The 15,372-nt window shown below is 42.4% G+C and overlaps 1 non-coding gene and 2 pseudogenes across 1 annotated transcript; all 3 read right to left on the bottom strand.

Moving 5' to 3' along the window:
* Positions 1–6,789: 6,789 nt before the first annotated feature.
* LOC122942686 lies at positions 6,790–6,981 on the bottom strand. Its single transcript, XR_006390643.1, has one exon. It is a non-coding gene; the product is annotated as a U2 spliceosomal RNA (small nuclear RNA).
* A 1,069-nt stretch (positions 6,982–8,050) lies between these two features.
* Positions 8,051–8,193, bottom strand: LOC122942870 (annotated as a pseudogene).
* Positions 8,194–9,273: 1,080 nt separating this feature from the next.
* LOC122942683 lies at positions 9,274–9,479 on the bottom strand (annotated as a pseudogene).
* Between the last annotated feature and the right edge of the window lie 5,893 nt (positions 9,480–15,372).

Raw genomic sequence — 15,372 nt, 5'->3', positions numbered from 1 at the left:
ATAACATTTTTTACCTGCGGAGCACTCCCTGGTGTCATGCTGAGTGCTACCGCAGTTCTTACATGTGCTTACGCATCTCTCCGTGTAATGTCCGTATTTTTTACAGTACCTGCAGAATGGTGGCATATTGGAAAAAAACATGTCTCCTACCATGTCTCCCAACTTAAAACGCGCTGGGGGGGGGAGAATGAAGCCTCCAGGATTATTGGAATCGCGGTTACAGATGACTTTAAAACACCATTTTGACGTCCAGATCCCGGCAGAATTTAAAACCTTCCTCACTGCAATGATCTTTTTAAAAAAGGTGGATAAAAATATAGTAATATCGTTAAGATCTGCAAAAGGAGAGTACATTTTAATAACCACAGTGAGGGATTCATCTATTTCATGTTCATATACTGTATCTTAAGGCCCCGTATTCTATCATCATTTATATGCAGTGGAATCTTAGCTAAAAAGCTTTTAAAGATACAGTTTTTACTAAAAGTAACATCGTATACACGCCGTCTTGGGTAGTCCTGTATGGCTAAGATCTCATGCTTCTGTACACTAAACACGCCATACAGGACTTTCTCCACAAGATATTTAAGATCATATACATCCTTTTTGCTCTCTGTTACATATAGTCTTATGGTATCTTTAATTTTCTCATAATCCGGGATCTGGTGCTCATCGTCGTCATCTTCTGGTCTGGTCGCATTTTCTCTCAATTCCTCTGTGCCACCACGGGACTCGTCTTTTCTTGCTTCCTCTTTCCTCCGGGCTCTATCATCTTTAGAATTTTCCTTTGTCGCTTCTCCATTCTTTCCGTTCTTCTTTTTCCTCTCCTTCGTAGTAAATCCTTCACCTCCTTCTCCGATCTCTCCTCCTCCTCCGACTACTCCTCCTCCGACTGCTCCTCCTCCTCCTCCATCGACCCCGTCTCCTCCTCCGCCTCCTCCAGGGTCGTCTGCCATAGGTGTTACCAGGCGCTTTGTCTCTAGGGACAAAAGATACAAATGCTCCTCTGCAAGTCCTGGGACTTACAGAGGTTCGGGAGATCGCAGCTCGGCGTCCCCGGGACTAAGCCTCTCTCCCAATAGCAGCAGGGGGGTGAAGTCTAGGCGATAAACCTAAGACGATCCCCCCAGGCCGAGAGAGAGGGTACCCGGGTCCTACCTTCTGACGTCTGACCAAGTGCAGCACCGAAGATTTTTTTTTTTTTAAAACCTTTCAGGTTTGGATAACATTAGCGAGTAAACAAGCTGGTTAACCAAATCATCATCAGGCCTTTTTTACTTCAAAAAAATAACAACATAATTACAATAATACAAGTTGTTTCCACTTTTTAAATTTCCATATACCTTCAGCATCAATTTTGCTCCCCTTCCTTTTATCCCACAAGTAACAAACATATAAACGACTTAAAAAAAGCTTAATACAGTCAGCCTCGTCCCACACCTCCCTTTTATATACATATAAGTTCCTTGCCTCCCTTAATACCTCTTTTAGGCAAGTCATTATAAGCCACAACATTCGGCTCTCTTTTTTACTTGACAAACCAATACCAAACAGAACAAAAGCAAATGTAACATAATTTAACCCAGTTAATTCCTTAACCAAACCACCCACCCTCTTAATAACTTTTTGGGCAAACTTACAGTTCCAAAATACATGCAGAATACTTTCTCTCCCCCCACAACCCTGTCTTGGACACACATCAATCCTCACTAAATATCTACTTTTTTGCACCTCTCTCACTGGCAAAGCCCCATGCATACTTAACCACACCAAATCCTTTTGCTTATTTGTCATTCCGTCCATTCCTATACTCATCCACACCTTCTCCGCTTCTGCTGAAGTCAATAGATTAATCTCTGCTGCCACCTCATCTTTCTTACATACATCCAAAACCTTCTTTTTATTTTTTAGTTCATTCATACTTAACCTAGACAAACCTTTCTCCTTCACAAAATTCTCCATTTTAACATACCAGTAAGGACAAATAAAGGCCACCGGTTGCCTCAAATCCCTTTCACGCCACCCCAACCAACACAACAGCCAACCCCCCGTATAACTCATCATACAAGCCACCTTACCACCCCCATTCAACAATCTCAATACATTCACCATAACATTTATATGCAAATACAACTCAACATTTGGAAACCCCAAACCACCATTCTTTCTAAACTTCATCACAGTCATACGTTTAACTCTCTCCATTTTCACACCCCACAAAAACAAACACAACACTCTGTTAATTTTCCTAAATTCTATGTACGTTGGTGGGAATATGTTCCCTATGTACAGCAATATTGGCAAAATCACACATTTTATCACCAATATTTTCCCAGTATACGATAACTCTCGCATTTTCCAATAATCCAATTTCCTGTCTATTTTACTTCTCACATCATCCCAATTCTTCTGGCCAGTCATCCTTTCATCAAACCTAACACCCAACACTTTTATATTGTCAACTACTTTCACACCCAAGTCCAACACTTCACATCCACCACCAAAGCACTTCACCTCCACCACCAAAGCACTTCACCTCACATTTATCCCAATTCACTCTAAAGGCTGAGGCCCCACAAAAAATATCTGCAATCAACTTAGCCCGTTGAAGCTCAGCCTTACTCTCACTTATCACACATACATCATCCATATACCCAAACACTTTAACACTCTTACCACCACTCCCAGGCACACTTACTCCTCTCATAAACGTATCATTCCTAATCAGACAAAGCAAAGGCTCCATAGCACATATAAAAACCTCTGGTGAAAGCGGGCATCCTTGTCTAACCCCAGACCAAACGCTAATTCTATCACTGTCTACTACCTATCTCATCATACAAACTTCTAATCGCACTGACAAAAACTCTCGGAAATCCCATTCTTTCTATCACTCTAAACAGAAAAATATGTGAAAGCCTGTCAAGGGCTTTTTCAAAGTCCAACGAAAACACATTCACACTCCTATCTCTCTGCAATCCATCCCACAAAACATCCCTCAACAAAATCAAATTCCCAGATATACTTCTTTCCGGCACACCACACACTTGCTTTTCTTGCACAATCTGTCCAACCACTCTACTTATTCTCTTTGCAATCAACCTAGCATACCCCTTGTAATCAGCATTCAGTAACGTTATGGGTCTCCAATTACGCAAGTCACTTCTTTCACCCTTTTTAAAAATTAACACCACCACTCCTTCTTTCATCGACTTACTAATCACACTCTCACTCCACATATACCTATACACCTCCACTAAATCTTTACCCAACAAATCCCAAAATTTAACAAAGAATTCCACTGGAATTCCATCCCTCCCTGGCGTTTTGTTTCTAGCCATACCAACAACTATACTTCTAACCTCATCCTCAGAGATCTCCTTTTCTAACCCTCCTAAATCTTCAATCCCTACCTTGTGTTCTAATGCCCCAAGGACCTCCTCCTCCAAACCCGCATCCCTCCACTTTTCCCTATAAAGCTCCTTATAGAATTCTTCTACCACTCCGCTTACCCCATCCCCACCTATCTCTACCCCATTAACATCTTTCACCCTTTCTAACTCCATCCTTCCTCTTACTACCTTTTTAAAGAAAAAACGGGAACAACGTTCATCTTTCTCCAACACATCCATTTTTGTTTGGTAAATTATTTGCTTCCCTCTCTCTCGTAATAGATCACTCAAAACCTTCCTCTCCTCACACAAACTCTCATCCACGTCATAACCCATTTCCCTCATACTGTACAGAAAATCCAGCTTCATATTAGATCTAACATACCTATTCCTTCTCCTCGCTGCCCATTTATAACCCATCCTCTTAAAGAAAACTTTCACTCTCTCTTTCATCCAATCCCACCAATCCAAAACACATTTAAACTCACTCTTCTTCCGACACCATCCACTATAAATTTTCTTAAATTCCCCTTTCACACCCTCATCGTCTAACATACTCATATTCATCTTCCACACCCCTCTTCCATAATTCTTCACACTCTCTAGTTCCAAATCACACTGCAAACACTCATGATCCGTGTATCCCACTCTTACTTGTGAATACCTTTTAAACCAAAAAAGCGCTTGAAACAAAAATGTAGTCTATCCTGGAATGTATGCCCCCTCTGTCTGCATGGTATGTATTTGGGATTGATTTGATCTTACATATCTTAACAACATCCCTCAAAATATTATCATTCATATTTTGATTAAATAATTTACTAGTGACATCCATTTTGTCACCCTCTAGTTGACAGTTAATGTCACCCACCAGTAAACAAGGAATCCTACCTGGTAAAAAGAGTTGAATTTTTTCAAATAAATCCTTTCTTAGATTTTTATCCGCAGGAGCATACACATTGATAATTCTAAACATAATATTTCTAAATTTAACAAAAACCATAATACATCTTCCAGGTTCAATGTTAATGTGATGGTCAATAACAAAACTCTTATTTTTAAATAAAATACCCACCCCATCAATTTTATTCCTTGATGAAGTGTACCAAACAGATTCACCAAAACGCCATTCCTCTTTTTTAGGACTTACATCTAGTCCACATTCCTGCAAACAAAAAATATCCCCTGGCCTACTAGCCAGATCTTCCAAAATGGCGGAGCGTCTGGCATTATTTTTAAAGACCCTCACATTGAGGGAACAAACTGAAAAATTACTAAGAATTAAACATTAAGAAATTAACACACAAGATTACGAATTGGGAGGCATCTGCATTACCTCTGCAAGTTGTTCCACCTCCTCAGCACCCAAATAGGGGGAAGAAGCCCCGCTTAGTGGACTCAGCATCGCCTCCACCATCTCCAATGCCGAGAACGAATTTTCCGATACAAATTCTGAGGACTCCGACAGTTGTTGTCCACAAGGAGGAGTATCATCCCCTTGGCTCTCCGGAACCGGGTCCCTTCTGGGCCTTTTTGCCCCTTTTACTAGCTCCCATCTATCCTCCCCCCCCAACAGTCTCACCAAACTGGAATATATCATCAGAACCTCCTGGAATAACCGGCTCCGACTGGAGGACAAGAGGGGCCTGGGCTGGCTGCCCCTGCTGAGAACCCCCTGCAGCCTCCATAGGTTCCGGCCCCGACGGCTGCTCACCTTCAGATTGGGCCCCCACCTCCACTACAGGGTCCACACTATTACCGTCCGGTCTACTAGGGCTCCACCTTTTCTCGAACAGCCTGGTTGTTTTCTTTACCACATCTGCGAAAGACGGGGTGCCCTGAATTAGGGCCTTTGGGCAGTCCTTACAAGCATGCCCCGCCTTACCACATGTGTCGCATTTGCGTGCCTTATCACATGCTCCAGCTTCATGGCCAGGTTCCTTTCAATTACGGCAGCACTTCCCAATTGTGCATTCGCTCATCACATGGCCAAACTTGAAACATTGGCGGCAATATTTCGGCTGCCCTTCATAATACAAAAAAACCCTATAGCCCCCAATAGAGAAGTTCCCTGGTGGGTGTTTAACACCACCTATCCCTTCGGGGGAGGGAGACAGTCTTACCCAGAACCGATGCTTGCCGGTGGCCAGTCCCCAACGGTCATACAACTTCTGCGGGCCTCTGACTGTGGTAGAATACTGTAGCAAAAAAGCACGCACCAACTCCATAGGGGTAAAGGGGTTAAAAAGATGAACAGTTACCACTCTTTCCTCCATCAAGTAGGCCGGAAAAATGTCGAATTTGTGCAGAATCGACTGGGGGTCCTCCACCTAAAGGGATTTCGCTTTCTCGTAAATATCCACGCAGATCCCCTCCTCGATGAGAGTAAGATCGAAGCGCCCAACCTTCGGGAAATCTTGCAGGCACAGGATGTATCCAAAATCGAGTTCCAGGGTTTTCACGATGACGTCCTCCACCAAGGTTTGTCTTCCGATCTGAAACATATGAGCTGGCTTAACCAGAAAACGCAGAGTATTACGTACTCCCTGACGCTCCATACCGGCAGAATGCCGCACATGATCGCTTCTCCAGTGGTTTGGGACTAGGCCGCTCCCCTATAGCAGCAGGGAGGTAAGACCCAGGCTATGAACCTGAGCCCCTCTCCCAGGCCGAGGAGTCGGGTACCCTCACCACCACCTCTGGCCAAGACACTTGATCTTAGCCAAAAGGCCAAGAAGCGATAACACGCTCGGCCTCGACAACGGGGCCACTGTTCGCAAACGCAGAGCACTTCTCAAGGCAACAGTCTACAGGCCTCAGCCACAAACACAGTCCGGGAGGCTTCTCTCTCTCACAAAACAGGAAAAACGTGCGTCCTACGCGCTGGAATCAGCAGCATGCTCTACTTCGTGTTTTTCGTATCTGCATAGCTCCGCCCACAACTTCTGGTCACGCATTTTCGTCGCACACAAATCCTGGTGCCAAGGAACGCCAAACAGAAACACGCATGAGGAGTGAATGGAGAGTAGTAGTGTGAAGAAAAAAAAAAGGCTGTATGCATTGTTGATTGTGATGTCACGGCCCCATTGTTGAGTGTTCCGTCAGGGCCCTTGTGATGTCATCCACTGACCCGACCTTACTTGACCTCTGACCTGACAGGCCTCTTGTGACACGTGCAGTGTTCCGTCCATTGGCAAGACAAGGCAGGTCCAGCTATTGCTGATACATAGGAAGTGCTGGACTACAGAAAGCAGCACAGCAAAAACCTCACAGGGAAAGAAGGAGAAGCAGAAGTGCAGGACTGCTGAGGCAGGGCACAGCAACTTTCCACTTGCTTGCTGGAAGGATCCTTGAAATCCATCACTCAATGTCATTCTGTTTTTTGATACCAGATTAGAAGGGGTGCACCGGTCCTGGAGGTACTGCAATACCAGGTCAATGCGTGGAGTGGACAGAGCAAGCTCTTTTTCCATCTCCCTGTTCGAAAAATCCATTTAATATATGGTCCCCAGATAGGGGACGTATCAGATATTAAACTGATAAGAACAGATTTTTTTATTTTTACGCCACATATTTGTATCGAGACCATCATATGTATTGCGCTTCATCATTCGCTTCAAACGTATTTAATACTTTTTATTTATATTTCTTCTTATTTTTTTAAAATTATTATTATTTTAACAACCAAACATAAAGGACAAACAAAACATAAAAGACAAACAAAACATAAATATTTCATCTTCTTATATTTTCATCTTTACTTTTCCCTTCATTCCATTTTCTAACTCTTCTTTTACTTCTTTCTCTTTCACTCTCTCTCTCTCTCTCTCTTTAGACCAAATTATACCCCAAATATCAGGAACAGGGATCTAACCACTTCTTTATCTTCTTTCTTCTTTCCACATTGTTCTTCTTTCACACTTTTCACACTTTTCACAGAATTCTCAACTTTCACACAAACTTCTTCTTTACTCTCTACTTTCTTTGGCACTTTCCTACTTTCTTTCTTCTTCAAATCTTCCAAATTCTTGCTTTCTTCCAATACTACTCTTTCTACAATCTCTTGACCTTTACATCTCTCTGACCACACTTCTGGCATTTTCCCAATCTCCCATACAAAAAATCTTCTTTTGCCATTCCATATACCCACTGTGTTTACAAAGTTCTTTTCGAATTTTACAATCAATCCAAAACTCTCCAACAAAGACTTAGTTTCTTCGATCCCCACAAACGGGTCATCCATTTCAATTACCATTTTCTTTGCTCTACCAATGCAGGACACAAAAACTTATATTTCTTGTGAAAACATTTCATTCCAATCCATGAAAAAGTCAATACATTTCTGTTCAGAGAACAAAGTCACATCATAAACTTGCTTCTTACCAATTCGTTGCATGCAGAGCACTTCTTCTTTTCCAATATTCCCGCATTGTCCCAAAAGATCCAACACATACTCTTCGTTCCAATTCCTCACGGACTCTCTCTTGCAAATGAAGCGCAAGCAATTTCTCTTCTCCGAAAACTCCATACTTCTGTCTTGCAGGATCTTTTAAATCCAAAATTCCTCCAACAGAACGCTGGAGACTGCCCCCCGCAGCTATGTGCGGTGGCAGGGGTGATCGCTCCTCGTTGCCCCAGGACTAAGCCGTCCCCCCAATAGCAGCACAGGCTCGGACTGCAGCTATGAACTACAGCCCTCACCTGAGGCCGAGGGTCCGGGTACCCGGGGCACCTCTGGCCAAGACCAGTGCAATACCTCTCCATACTACACTTGATCTTAGCCAAAAGGCCGAGAAGCGATAACCAGAAAAGGGTTCACCCTACAGGCCGACGGTCCTCTATGGAGAACACTTGTGAAGGCGATAGGCTACAGGCCCCAGCTGCAGAAACAGTCCGGGAGGCTTCTTTCTCTCAAAAACCAGGGAAAACGTGCGTCCTACACTCTGAAATCAACAGCATGCTCCACTTCGTGTTTTTCGGATCTGCATAGCTCCACCCACCACTTTTGGTCACGCCTTTTCTTCACACGAAATTCCTGGGCCCAAAGCGCGCCAAGCAGAATGACCGATAAGAAGTCAATGGAGAGTAGTGAGAGAGAGAAGAAAAAAAAAAAGGTGTCTAGGCATTGTTGATTGTGATGTCACGGCCCCATTGTTGAGTGTTCCGTTAGAGCCCTTGTGATGTCATCCAGTGACCTGACCTTACTTGACCTCTGACCTTACAGGCCTCTTGTGACACGTGCAGTGTTCCGTCCATTGGCCAGACAAGGAAGGTCCAGCTATTGCTGATACATAGGAAGTGCTGGACTACTTTTAAGCCTACAAGTCATCCAGTTTAATAGATCCACAAGAGGGAGACACAGGCAAACAAACTTCACTTGTTTAATAAAGCAGTAGGAAAACATAATTGGTTACATCAAGCAAACTTGCTACAAAAGGGTCAATTCTAAGGAACAACTCAGCAGACTGCCCAGGTGTGCACAACAGGCCCAAATCAAAAGAGAGGTGCACGGAGTGGAGGAAGGTCCAAAAACTGCATTCAGGTGATATCCTAACACTTCATTCAGGTGATAAGCCAATTAACACAACAATTAAGCCATCAATTTTAATTGGATTTGGACTGTGAGGAGAGGTGACTGGCTGGCTGGGTTGCTTGGTGCTGGAACAAACCCACACACAGGTGATGCAATTAGGAGATTGACAGGTTAGAGGCAGCAGCACAAGGGATGCAGAAAGCAGCACAGCAAAAACCTCACAGGGAAAGAAGGGGAAGCTGAAGTGCAGGACTGCTGAGACAGGGCACAGCAACTTTCCACTTGCTTGCTGGAAGGATCCTTGAAATCCATCACTCAATGTCATTCTGTTTTTTGATACCAGATTAGAAGGGGTGCACCGGTCCTGGAGGTACTGCAATACCAGGTCAATGCGTGGAGTGGACAGAGCAAGCCCTTTTTCCATCTCCCTGTTCGAAAAATCCATTTAATATATGGTCCCCAGATAGGGGACGTATCAGATATTAAACTGATAAGAACAGATTTTTTTATTTTTTTATTTTTTTTATTTTTTTCTCCATCAGTCAAAAAACACTCTTGAATCTCTGGTCATTTCACCATTCAGTGACTCACCATATTCAAGTGATCTCAACATCATCTGGACTTATTTTACTTTTATTAAAAGGATAGAAAATACTTCACATACTCTTTTAACACAAATGTTTCCATTTTTCAAATTTCCACCATTCCTCAGCTTTCCCTTCATCCCATCTTTCCCGATCATACAAGACCACTAGATAAACCCTAGAAAGGAATAATTTCACCGTATTCTGCTCAGATATTTTGGTTTTTCTAAAAATTAAAAGGTTTCTCACATCCCATAACGTTGCTTTTAGTATCGTGAAAATAATCCAATATATTCTGGTTTCCACTCTTCTAGAAAAGTCATGTCCGATCAATAAGTGTTCGTATCCATAATCAGAATCAAATATAATCTTCAGCCAACCTTTCAAGTGCAACAAAACCTGTTTTGTGAACACACAGGACCAAAAAATATGTTCCAAGTCCTCCACTCCTCCACATCCGTCTCTTGGACATACTTCCACAACATCTATACCTCTTGTTCTCAGGAAGGCTCGTGTAGGCAGACACCCATGTAGAGTCATCCAAGCAATGTCCAGATATCTATTAAAGGGGTTGTCCCATTTCATTAATTGCTGTTAATCAGTTTCCCCAAGTGTCCTTGAATAATCTTCTAAATAACTTCCATTTCCTAACTTGCACGGTTCTCCTGAAAAATGCCTTCATCTGCGCCTCTGTTGTCTACCTGTATCCCATGGATACGGCCAGATACTTGCGGGGCTTGTATGTGCCGCGCCTGCGCACAATGTCCTACCTTCTCCCCAGCCGGCCGCTCGAGAACGCGCACACATGGCTGTTTTACAAGCTGGGGAGGCGTGTCCTGCATGCTGGAGATAGTGCCGGGGAGAGAGACTGTCTGCCTGCTACGCTGCTGTCCTGCAGATTCTAGAGGAGGGAGGAGGGCCCTGGAAGATCACGGTGGCAGAGGTTAGTGATTGATATGCTCCCCTGGGCCCTATTAGTCACGGGCCGACTCCTTCTGGGCGCCGGAGCACACGGCGTCCTCGGTTGCTATGACGCCGTGCGCTCCCTCATGCTGCCGGAATACAGTGATACATCTTATAGATCATAGCAGTGTATTACTGTTTTCCGGCAGCATGAGGGAGCGCACGGCGTCATAGCAACCGAGGACGCCGTGTGCTCCGGCGCCCAGAAGGAGTCCAGGCAGCAATCCACAGATGCCCCCCCCCACCCCATAAGTGCCCTCCACAGATGCCCCCCCCCACCCCATAAGTGCCCTCCACAGATGCCCCCCCACCCCATAAGTGCCATCCACAGATGCCCCCACCCCATAAATGCACTCCACAGATGCCCCCACCCCATAAGTGCCCTCCACAGATGCCCCCCCCACCCCATAAGTGCCCTCCACAGATGCCCCCCCCCCCCCCCATATAAGCTGGGTAATAGGTCAGTGATAATATCAGACACCGGGAAAGCTGGGTAATAAGTCTATAAGACTTATTACCCAGCTTTCCCGGTATCAGATATTATCACTGACTTATTACCCAGCTTTCCCCGTATCAGATATTATCACTGACTTATTACCCAGCTTTCCCGGTATCATATATTATCACTGACTTATTACCCAGCTTTCCCCGTATCAGATATTATCACTGACTTATTACCCAGCTTTCCCGGTATCAGATATTATCACTGACTTATTACCCAGCTTTCCCGGTGTACAATATTATCACTGACTTATTACCCAGCTTTCCCGGTGTACAATAATATTACAGACTTATTACCCAGCTTTCCCGGTATCAGATATTATCACTGACTTATTACCCAGCTTTCCCGGTGTACAATATTATCACTGACTTATTACCCAGCTTTCCCGGTGTACAATAATATTACAGACTTATTACCCAGCTTTCCCGGTATCAGATATTATCACTGACTTATTACCCAGCTTTCCCGGTATCAGATATTATCACTGACTTATTACCCAGCTTTACCGGGAAAGCTGGGTAATAAGTCAGTGATAATATCTGATACCGGGAAAGCTGGGTAATAAGTCAGTGATAATATTGTTCACCGGGAAAGCTGGGTAATAAGTCAGAGATAATATCTGATACCGGGAAAGCTGGGTAATAAGTCAGTGATAATATCTGATACCGGGAAAGCTGGGTAATAAGTCAGTGATAATATTGTTCACCGGGAAAGCTGGGTAATAAGTCAGTGAAAATATCTGATACCGGGAAAGCTGGGTAATAAGTCAGTGATAATATCTGATACCGGGAAAGCTGGGTAATAAGTCAGTGATAATATTGTTCACCGGGAAAGCTGGGTAATAAGTCAGTGATAATATTGTACTCCGGGAAAGCTGGGTAATAAGTCAGTGATAATATCTGATACCGGGAAAGCTGGGTACTAAGTCAGTGATAATATCAGACATCGGGAAAGCTGGGTAATAAGTCAGTGAATATATCTATCTATATCTAGCACAGATCATATGGCTACTAGCTAACATGCATTTGGGCTGTAGTGATTTATTGTTTTTGCTGCACAGAATGGGTTTGTAACACAGGTTTTATGTGTAAAAGTGTATTAGAATGCAGGACAGCCACAAGTTACTACATTAGTTCACTAGCATTGGTCAGTGGTCACTGAGTGATTCCCCAGCAGGGGGATGGGCTTTACATACTCTGCAGGCTCCATGTGGATGACTCATCCACATGAACGAGCACGGACTGAGCTCTGAGGGTGAGTCATGAGGAGGCGTGGCCTTCACTCAACTGCCTGAGAACCAGGAAGTTATCAGGACATTTACTGCTGGTAAGATTGAAACAGCAAAGTGGGACAACCCCTTTAAGAATTCCTGGGGTCCAAAAAAGTTTCCATATAAACTCTGACTGTTTAGCATTAAGGAAAGGCACATCACTTATTACTTCATTACTTCTTAGTTGTCCCATTAATGTTTTTTTGTTGATATTAGTTATACAACTCAGATCGTATTTTTCATAAAAAGATCTTATGGTCACATAGAAAGCAGGTAAAATTTGCGACACTGGTTTCCGCAGATCTTTCTCAATCCATTTCCATTTAACAAAAAGCCATCCTGTCAAATATTTTATCATACAAGCTGTTCTACTTTCAGCTTTAACAATGTTATAAATCAATAGAAAGTAATGCATGTTCAAAAAGAAATCGATATTTGGAAACTCATATCCCCCAAAAGTTCTCCTCTTCATTACAGTTTCTCTTCTGGACTTCTCCATTTTAGAGCTCCAGAAGAAAACAAATAGTTTCCTAGTTATTCTTTTCAACCATAATTTCCCCGGTGGGAAGATCACAGCTGTGTACAAAAGTAATGGCAATATAATAGCTTTAATTATTAATATCTTGCCTTTCAAAGATAGATCCCGTAATTTTCAGAATGCTAGTTTCATATCGATTTTAGCTTCTAATTTATCAAAACTCTGTTTTCCTTTGAGATTGTTCTCAAAAACCACCCCTAGCACTTCAATATCCTCTTTTTGCGGTACTTCTCTCACATTGATTTCCACCTTCCTCCTAAAATTACATATTTGACACTTATTCCAATTAACTCGCATTTCAGATACAGCACAAAAGATTCTCAAATGCAGATTTGCACGATTTAGATCAGCCTGTGATCCACACACAAGGACCACATTGTCCATATATGCTAAAGATTTAGCATTCTGCCCATCCCCTCCAGGAATATGGAAACCAGATACATGTTTGTCTTTTTGCAAGGTCGTCAATAATCCTTCCATTACACAGATAAAGAGGATAGGTGAAAGCGGACATCCCTGCCTCACTCCTGATTTAACTTGAATATTTGGACCAACATGCCCATTGACCCGGATCCTACTACCCACCTCCTTATATAGACCCTGTATGACTGTAATTAATTTCTGTGGCACTCCCATCTTTGTCAAAGTAGTAAACATAAAACGGTGAGAAACTTTGTCAAAGGCTTTCTCTAAATGAATACCTTCCAAAATTAAAGGGAATTGAGCATTATTCGCATGAAAAATCATATCTCTCAAGAACAATAAATTGTCAGATATCCTTCTTCCCGGGATAGCACAAGTTTGATGTACTCCAATCATAAACTTAATTATATGACTAAGTCTGCTAGCCACAATTTTTTCTAAAACCTTATAGTCACTAGTTAATAGGGTAATTGGTCTCCAGTTTTTAACTTCTCTCCTATCACCTTTCTTATAGATCAAAGTGACTACCCCTTGCTTCATCGACTCAGACAACGAACCGGAGTTAAAGGCATATTTGATGACACCCACCATCTGCTCTTTAATGAAAGATCAACGGGAGTTTTACCTTTTGCCATAGCACTTATCACATTTTTAACTTCATCCTCAGTGATTTCCCCTTCCAAAAAATCCAACTCACCTCTTGGGATATTATTTTCCAAAACCTTACAGTATTCTTCAATTTTTTTATCTGATGCTGCATTATCCTGACCAAATAAAGATTCATAGAACTTACTAATTTCATTAATCATTTTATCTCCAGTTACCTCACCACCCACAGACAGCACAGAGTCAAAAAAGCCTTTTGCCTTAAAACACTTTTTGAAAAAATATCTAGTGCACTGTTCATGCTCCTCCAAATGTTTAACTTTTGCCTGTAACACAATCCTTTTCCCTCGTTCCATCAGCCCTTTTCTTATTTCCTCTTTCACTTTACTCAACTCTCCCTCTACCTCAAAGCCAACACTTTTTAATTTGTATAAGGTCTCTAGTCTTTTCACCAAAACAACTTCTCTTTCTTTTTTCTTTTCTGGCTTTCCAGACACCAACGCCTTTAAGATAATCAGTCATCCTCTTTTCAGTCCAATCCCACCACTGTAATATATTGACAAACTCTTTTTGTTTCCCAACACAGTAATTAAATAATCTTTCTAACTCTTGCATCACATCTTTGTCTTCTAGCAAGCTAATGTTCAACTTCCATAACCCCTTCCCAAAGGTCACAGACTCTGTCATACAAACCTCCGCCTTAACAATTTTATGATCAGAAACTCCAACCATCAAGTGCTTACAATTCATAATTTTGATCCCTTGAGAAAACAAAAGAAAATCTAATCTTGATTTTACAGTACCACTTTCAGCAAAAAAAGTAAATCTATCTACACTATCAACCAATAGACCAGCATCCTGGTAGTGTAGATCTTGAATAATTTGGTTTAAAGCTATAGAAGAAGCGTCTAGCTTAGACTCAACCACACCCTCTCTATCAGTAGCAAACCTAATACAATTAAAGTCGCCTGCCACAATTGTAGATGTTCTACCTGGCAAATAAAATTTTACTACTTCAAAAAAATTAACCCTATCCTTTTTCTCCACCGGAGCATATAAATTAAAAATCCTCATACTTTGCCCCCAAAAATCAAATTCCAGAATAACAAACCTTCCTGGGATCACAATTTTAAATTCTTTTACAACTATATTTTTGTTTTTGACCAATACCCCTACCCCCGTATTCCTATTCTCACTACAAGGAGACCAAAAAGAATTAACATGACACCATTCAGAATCCAAAGGGGCGACACTAATGGCACATTCCTGTAAGCAAAAGAGGTCAACACTCATTTTACCTAATTTGTCAAAGACACCTGCCCTTCTATGAACATTCCCTATACTTCTCACATTCCAGGATACCACTACTAAACTCATAGTGACTATAATAAAGTAATACTTCCAATCCATCTTAATTCTTGGCATTTCTACTTAGACTGACTCTCATCAACCTATCTACACTTTCTTGCTCTAAGAACACATTACCAGGCGAACCCTGAGAGGCGTTGTCACAATCCCCTGCAAGGGAGGACAAAGCCTCAAACCTATTTGCGTGCTCATA

Source organism: Bufo gargarizans, chromosome 6 (assembly GCF_014858855.1).
Source record: "Bufo gargarizans isolate SCDJY-AF-19 chromosome 6, ASM1485885v1, whole genome shotgun sequence".
In the NCBI taxonomy this organism is placed as follows: Eukaryota; Metazoa; Chordata; class Amphibia; order Anura; family Bufonidae; genus Bufo; species Bufo gargarizans.
This window is presented reverse-complemented; position numbering and strand designations above follow the sequence as displayed.